The sequence below is a fragment of the Macrotis lagotis genome, chromosome 1 (genome assembly GCF_037893015.1).
Source record: "Macrotis lagotis isolate mMagLag1 chromosome 1, bilby.v1.9.chrom.fasta, whole genome shotgun sequence".
NCBI classification, from domain to species: Eukaryota; Metazoa; Chordata; class Mammalia; order Peramelemorphia; family Peramelidae; genus Macrotis; species Macrotis lagotis.
In genome coordinates, this window is record NC_133658.1 from 572,592,674 (window position 1) to 572,600,809 (window position 8,136).

Consider the following 8,136-nt stretch of genomic DNA (forward strand, 5'->3'; position numbering starts at 1 on the left):
TTCCCTTTCAGTACCTAGAATCAAGTACTTAATATATCTGTACTTAAGCTAAATAATGACATAAAACAAAGGAGTCTTCTTGCACCAATCTTGTTTTCTATCTTACTCCAAAGATGGACTCATTTAGTATACCAACCAATACCCAAGCTATTCCACTGAATACTAGAAAGACAGAAAAAAAGACAGGTCATAAGATGGTGAAGTTTGGGTCCAGATAGCAGCTTTTTAAATGCTTCCTATAATTAAAAGAACAAATACCAGGTATGGGAAACTCATAATTAAGAACAAGTAAGTGAATATATCTAGTTAGAAAAGGAGGGCAAGGAGGCATCAGGGAAACACAAATTCTGATGCCTTTTTTTTTATTTTGCTTGTGTATTTATTTACTGACATTTTATTGATGCTTTTCCTCCCAATGACTTTCCAGTAACTGTTTCCTCATGGATGTAGATCCTGCCCTTAACCAGTCACAGAGTTAACTTATGATGGAATGTATGCAGCATTCTTCACATGTCTTCCTCTTTTCCATGGGGGGGGAAATGAGAAGTGTATTTAATTCTCATTATTCTCAATCAAGATTGGTCATTGCATTTAATCTGACTTTTGATATCTTTTAGCATAATTTTCAATTATAATTTTGTGTATAAATATCTGTGAAAATGTGTGTATGTATATTCCTCCCAGTTCTGTTTTATTCATTATGTATCAGTTAGTATGTTTCTTTAAATATTTCTTTAAATTCCTCATATTCGTTGTTTCTTATAGTATAATTATATTAATGTGCCACAATTTGCATAACCATTCTATCACACACCCCCACCCCACTCCAAACACAAAATGTATGGCTGTGAATATTTGGTATATAAAGAATCTTTACTTTTAGGTGATGCTGTTTTGCCTTCAAAGTTTCTGATGTGGATGGATATTTATACTTGAGGTCAGACTAGGTCATATTTATCTGCAGTGCCTTAATTCAAAGTTTCCTTAATGACTTCTCTTATGGCCAACATCATCTTTTTAATCATCCAGATTCCCAATTATATTATCAGTCATGACTCTTCCTTTCTCTCATCCTCATCCTCTCACTGTCTTTCTCTTAGACAAGTACAATAGCCCTCTACTCTATTTCATTGCTTTTAGTCTCTTCCTGAAAATCCATTTTTTTCTTAAAAATCTATCAAAGAAAAGTGTAAAAGTCAAAAAATAAGACAAGTCTGATCATATCTCTAACCTTCTCAAAAACCTCCTTTATTGTCCTAGGACATAATACAAAGTCCTGTGAAAAGATCACAGAGAAGTTCAAAGGTAAATGTGTCTGTGCCACAAAGTCCTGACATTTAAAGCTCTCCACAATCTAACTATAAACTATTTTTTCATATTTCCATGACCTGACCTTTACCTATATAAAATAATATACTTGATATATCAAGAAAAGATTTCATATAATCACACACAGCTGCAGAAAATTTTATTATCTTTTTAAAAATTTTAAATAGACTTTGTTATCATTCAGTTGTTTCTCAGTCCTGTCCAACCCATTTGGAATTTTCTCAGTAAAGATCTTAAAGTGACAGATGAGGAAACAAGTAAACAAAATTATAAATGACTTGTCCAAGGTCTCATGGCTAATAAGTATCTGAGACCAGATTTGAATTCAGGAAGATGAGTCTTCCTGATTCCAGACCACTGTACCACCTAGCTGCCCTTTTAAGGTTGGATCTTCCTAGCTTACCAAGTCTGGAAGTTCAGAAGTTCCTTACATCAGAATTTCAATATTGATTGACTAGTAGCTTTGACTTGCTCTGGGTCCATTTGCAACAACGCCCCCCCCTCCCGCCTTGGGCAACTTAGTAAACACCTCATGCTTATATTGATTTATATTGATGCACAACTTAATATAGATAGCTAATCTGTTAGCTGTACCATGATTTCTACCTCTCTGAAGACCTATGCCATCTTTCCTGGCCATAAAACACTGTAAAGCACTTCCGTCATAATTAAACCAAAATGCAAGTGGGACAAGTATTATTATCTCCACTGCCCAGATGAGGACATGGAGGCTAAGAGAGTTTCCATGACTTCTCCAAGGACAAATAGAAGAATCAGGCCTGAAACCCTCAAGTTATCTGATTCTACTAGTCCAATTCACATTTTATATTTCTTTATCACTCTAAAATTATAGCATTATGAAAATAATTACCAAATTTATTTGTCTATATAGCATTTTGTGGCTTTATATATATCCATATTTACTGAATCCAGAAATTCTAGACCAGAAGGCGTGAAAAACAATCAAGATAAAAGAGTCAAGGAATATTGAAGTAAACAACCCATTTTCACATTTTGAAATGTTTTTAATGTAGCAAGTTGACTATAATTACTTATAAATTAGTATTTTAATTTACTACATCAACTTATTAAGATAGTTTTTATACATTTGTTACCTTTAAATTTATTAATACTGATAACTGAAATTTTTCTCATTAAACTGTTATTCTTAATAAATGACACATGAGAGTTTGACAGAATAGAGATTGGGAAAAACTGCATTAAGGGAATAGAATCAATCATGAGCCCAATTTTCCTGAGCTAATTCCTTCTCAAAAAGGAGGAGGTTAGAAAAGTAATTTCTGGTTTCTAAAACTAAGAATGCTTTTTGTCTTTAGATTAACTATTAGATATTCTATTAAATAAAACAAAAATTCCCTTCAGGAAAATGGAAAGATATGGACTTAGAAATCAGTCCTTCAATAAACTTTACTTACTGTGGGACAGTTACTGTGCCAGGGTATGCTGGGGGTACAAAGAAAGGAAAAAGATAGTCCTTGCCCTCAAGAAATTTACAACCTAATGAGGTAGAATAAAACATAAAAAGAAACTGGACAAAGTGGGGAGAAAAAAGGTACTAAAAAGCTTCAATGAAGTGAGAAATGGAGATGAATGGATTGGCTATCTTCTTTTAATGGATCATCTGAGAGAAACCCTTGCATAGACAAATAAAAACTTGGTGGTTCAGGTGTCCTATGTCTATAGATTCATAGACAGCACTGGAAGGGGTCCTGGAGGCCATCAAATGCAACTTCTTCATTATACTGACAAAGAAATTGTCTTGCTGGGAATGTAAGCCTCAGCACATTAGTGTATAGTAAGCCTTTAATAAATGCTTTTTTACTTTTTTTTTAATTACAAGGCAATTAGGATTAAAGTGACTTGCCTAGGGTCACAAAGTAAGTGTCTGAGGTCACATTTGAACTCAGATCCTTCTGACTCCAAGACTGTTGCTCTTTTCACTGCACCACCTGGTTGCCCCCTAGAATGCTTTTTAAATCCATTGTCTGATTGAACTGTTAGGGGGATTAAAAAGTAAATAGACATACAGAGTTTTGGTAGATATAGCAATGGGAAAGAACAAATGAGGAATTTTATAGTAAGGGATGATAATAATACTGGCTAGTAAAAAGAATAGGACTTAAAGGTTGTGTGATGGACAGGGCGCAAAGCCTGGAGTCAGGAAAATCTGAGTTCAAATCTAATCTCAGATAGATATTGACTGTGTGATCCTGGGCAAGTCAGTTAATATTCTTTGCCTCAGTTTCCTCATCTGTAAAATGAACTAGAGAAGAAAATAGCAAACTACTCCAGTATCTTGCCAAAAATACACTTCAAATGGGGTCAAGAAGAATTGGAGATGACTGAAACAACTCAATAACAACAAAAAGAAAAAAATAGTCAGCTGGTTGGGCTTTGATGATTATTAGCAGCAAGTTTGTTGTTCTGGGGAGATAGTGATTATGAAACTACATGTACATGTGCAGACTAAGAAAACAATTTCGTTTCTATTTCTATGATAATTCTGTATCCTGTTCTTTTTTTTTTAAACTTCACATATGATATTTGTGGGGCTTTACAATGTAGGAACCACTCTGAGGGAACTAGTTTTGCCTCACTAAAGTTCCAAGAGAGGGGATATCTCAGGGGAATCTTCATTTATCTGAATGTCCATGTTGTTGAGGGAATGAGTTGAAAAAATTAAAAAAAAATAATAATATGTAGCATTATGTAGCATTTTAGAGCATGCAAAGACATGTTAACTCATTGATCCTCATAATAACCTTGTGAGACAGATGCTGTTGTCCCCATTTTAGAAAGAGGAAAAGAGAGATTAACTGACTTGTCCAGCGTCATTCACATTTCCCTGACTCTAAATCCCCTATGCATTGCAAAGCCTAGTTTTGCCACAAATCTGACTTGGATCAGAGGTTACTCTAGAGATTAGCTACAAAGTTAACAAAATCCAGGTTTTTCTCAACAATGTTTATCTAAAATCTTGTTTCCTTTGACTAGAAAATTATAGTCAGTGAGGAGGCACAGTGGATAGATACTGGGCCTGAAGTCAGGAAGATTTATCTTTTTGAGTTCAATCTGACCTCAGATATTTACTGGTGATCCTGGAAAAATCACCATGTTTGCCTTAATTTCCTTTTCTGTAAAATGAGCTGCAAAAGCTGCAGGTATCTTTGCCAAGAAATCCCCAAATGGGGTCATGAAGAGTTGGACACAACTGAAATGACTCAACAATATCAACCATTTGTCAAGGAGGCATTTATTCAGGGGGTGGGAGGTTAGACTGAACTTTTACCTTACTTACTGTGGGACTCTGTGCAAGAGTCCTATCTATCTCTTTTGGTCTCCACTGCCATGTTTCTAAACTGAAGGGGCTAGACTAGCAATGGGCCAACACAGAGAAAAATATTGAATTACCAAATTGTACATAACAATATCTATGGGTTCCACAGAGATTTTTAAAACGACAAAAGAACATTATGTTTATTGTATTTTAAAATTATTTTGTTAAATATTTTCCAATGACATTTTAATCTGGTTCAAGTCAAGTCTTACTATGGTGAGCCACATGGGACCTGCTATCACATATTTCACACATCTAAGTTATATTCTAATCTTCTTCTGCCCCTCCCCATATCTGCCCCTCCCCATATCTCCCCATCATTCTACATTTCTCTTTGTTTTATGATCATACTAGGTTACAGAGTCTCACCTTCTACCTCATGCAGGAATTCCTTTTGCAAAATATATACAGACAACTGCTTCTACTCTATAATCTGAGGAACATAAAGAAAGCATTTCTTTTCAGAAATTTCTCTTCCCCACTACAATACCTAACATTTGAAGTCATGAAGCATTTTTAGTCTCTAAGAGTCTTTCATTAACATACTCTTGAAATTCATTGAAATACTCATAGTAGAAGCTACTATAACTAAAAACTCAGCAGTTTGAGAATAGATGAGAAAAAGATTTCCAGGGCAGTGAATAAAAAGGACTTCACTATCTGAGAAAGGAAAGAAAGTGAGGTGAGAAAAGAGAGGCAACAGGGTGGGGTGGGTATGATGGCAGCAGAGACAAATCTCTGGACTTTGTTCATAATTTTTCCTGGTTGCCTCTCCTATCTTAAGATTGATAGATCCCCAGCACAGATCCAGTTCTCAGTACACTCACTATATTCATACATTTATTTCTTTTCATGCCACATATATTTTCAGTAAATTGTACAGAATCATACATAGAATAACTATTTTTTTGCAAGACAAATGGGGTTAAGTGGCTTGCCCAAGGCCACACAGCTAGGTAATTATTAAGCATCTGAGACCGGATTTGAACCAGGTACTCCTGACTCCAGGGCTGGTGCTTTATCCACTTTGCCACCTAGCTGCCCCTAGAATAACTATTGAAAGTTATTGTTGTGGAGACAGGGTCAAGAGGTGAAATAAGAGTTATTTTTGGGGGCGGCTAGGTGGCACAGTGGATAAAGCACCGGCCCTGGAGTCAGGAGTACCAGGGTTCAAATCCGGTCTCAGACGCTTAAGCTGTGTGGCCTTGGGCAAGCCACTTAACCCCATTTGCCTTGCAAAACCCTAAAAAAAAAGAGTTATTTTTGCCTGGCTTACTCAACAACCTCCTCCACAAAACTTAGAAAATTTCCAGACCAAGTTCTGATTGGGAAAACCAATAAAAAGTGATTTTGCATCATTTTTCTAGCCCAGGGCCACTTAGGAAGATAGATAGAGAAGTCTACAGACAATGAGGAGGAGGAGGAGGCTGTCCAGAAGTATAGCTATGGACCTAGAGGTGGGGAGCATTACAGTGTCCAAGGATAAAAAGAGGACTGTGATTGAATACCAGGCTTGGAAGTAGTGGAGCAAAAAGAGGTCCCAGAGGACCTCTGAACCAGATTTGGGAATAAGAATAGATATGAGCTGGCAATTCATTTATCCATTACCCAGTTCCAGATCAAAGTTCCAGGGCAGAGAGTAATGGTTGTGAGTGAGAGAGAGAGACACTATCTGTCCATGGAGCAAAGAACAAGTTTAAAAAAACTTAGAATATGATTCTGAGCCTAAGAGTGGAAGGAAACTCAGTTCTGATCTTTAGCCACACCCAAGCCTACAGTGGAATCAATGCAGATCAGGAAACCTAGATGAAAGGGGAGCCAAGCAATTCCGTCACTGGACTGCAGAACTTCTCATGAGGTTCACAATGAGTCAAGCAACAGTTTATTCAGATTCAACCACACTCAATCCAACAGATAGATCTAAATCTGGATAAATAACTTGTAGGACTCATACTAGAAGGTCAGTGACCAAGCCTTCTCCCAGATCGAATGGAAGTACTAGAAATTTGCAGTATGAGCTGTGAAAACAGAACAAGAACATAAAAAGACTGAAACTCAGGCTAGACAAACCCCCCCCCCCAAGAGGAGTAGAGCCCAAGACTGCTAAAAAGTTGAAAATCAAGAAGTAGGAATGAATAAATGAGAATAAATGATTAAACAATAAAAGGATCCCAACCACAAAGAGCTGCTACAGTGATAGGAAAGCTTAAGACAAAAATAGAAGACAATGACTTGAAAAGATCTATAAACAAAGTCTCAAAAAAATTGCAGATTGTACTCAAGCCCAACAAAAATTCTTAGAAAAGTTAAAGAAAGAGATTTTTTAAAAAAGAGTGACCAAATAAGATTTTAAGAGTCAAGGAAGAGCCATAATGAGGTGGGCACAGAGAGAAGGGAGGAAGTATGAGAGCCTTCTGGAGATTATTAAATAAGAATAGAAAGGAACATACTTATTCCTCAATAGTGCATAATACCTTCTTTAAAAAAATAACCATTTGTCAGGTCTAAAAACCTGACAAATGCAGAAATCGGGGAGGGGAAAGAAAAGGGAAAACAAATGAGAGCTATGAAGAAAATTATTTAAAAGAAAATTAGCAACTTTGTAAAAGTTGGTGCAGTAGATAGAACTTGGGTCTACAGGGAGAAAAACTCATCTTCCTTAGTTCAGGTCTGGTTTCAGTTATTTACTAACTGTGTGTCCATGGCCAAAGAGCTTAACTTTGCTTGTCTGTTTCCTCATTGGTAAAATAAGCTAGAGAAGAAAATGATAAATTATTCTAATATCTTTACAAAGAATAACTCTAACGGGGTATTAAGAGACAGGCACAACTAAAATGACTGAACAACAACATAATTAACAACAACAGATTTAAGGGAGAAAGTAGTCAGAAGCAAAACAGACTCTTGAGGAGGGAACATTATCAAAAAAGAAAAATCATTATTTAAATAGGATAGAGGGAAATAAACACTTAGCAATCAAAACCATGAATGTAAAAAATAGAAGATAACAGAATAGATTATAAACCAGAAAAACACTTTATTAGAAAAAAACACTTGAAAATTATTTATTATAAAAATTCTATAGACGCAGAATTGAAATACGAGGCTAAAGCAAAAACCTATTATGCTTTAGTTGAAGGACAAAAAGTAGGGGTGGCCATCATAGTCTTAGATAAAGGAAAAGTAAAAAATGCATCTAGTTATTTTATTTGGATTTTTACAAGGTAATGGGGTTAGGTGACTTGTCCAATTTCACATAGCTATGTAATTATTAAGTGTCTGGGGCCACATTTGAATTCAGGTCCTCCTGACTCCAGGGCTGGCACTCTATCACTGCACCACCTAGTTGCCCTAAAATACATCTACTTAAGAGAGATAAATAGGGAAATGATATATCATTAAAGGATACCATAGAAAATGAATCAATATCAATACTGAACTTATATGTG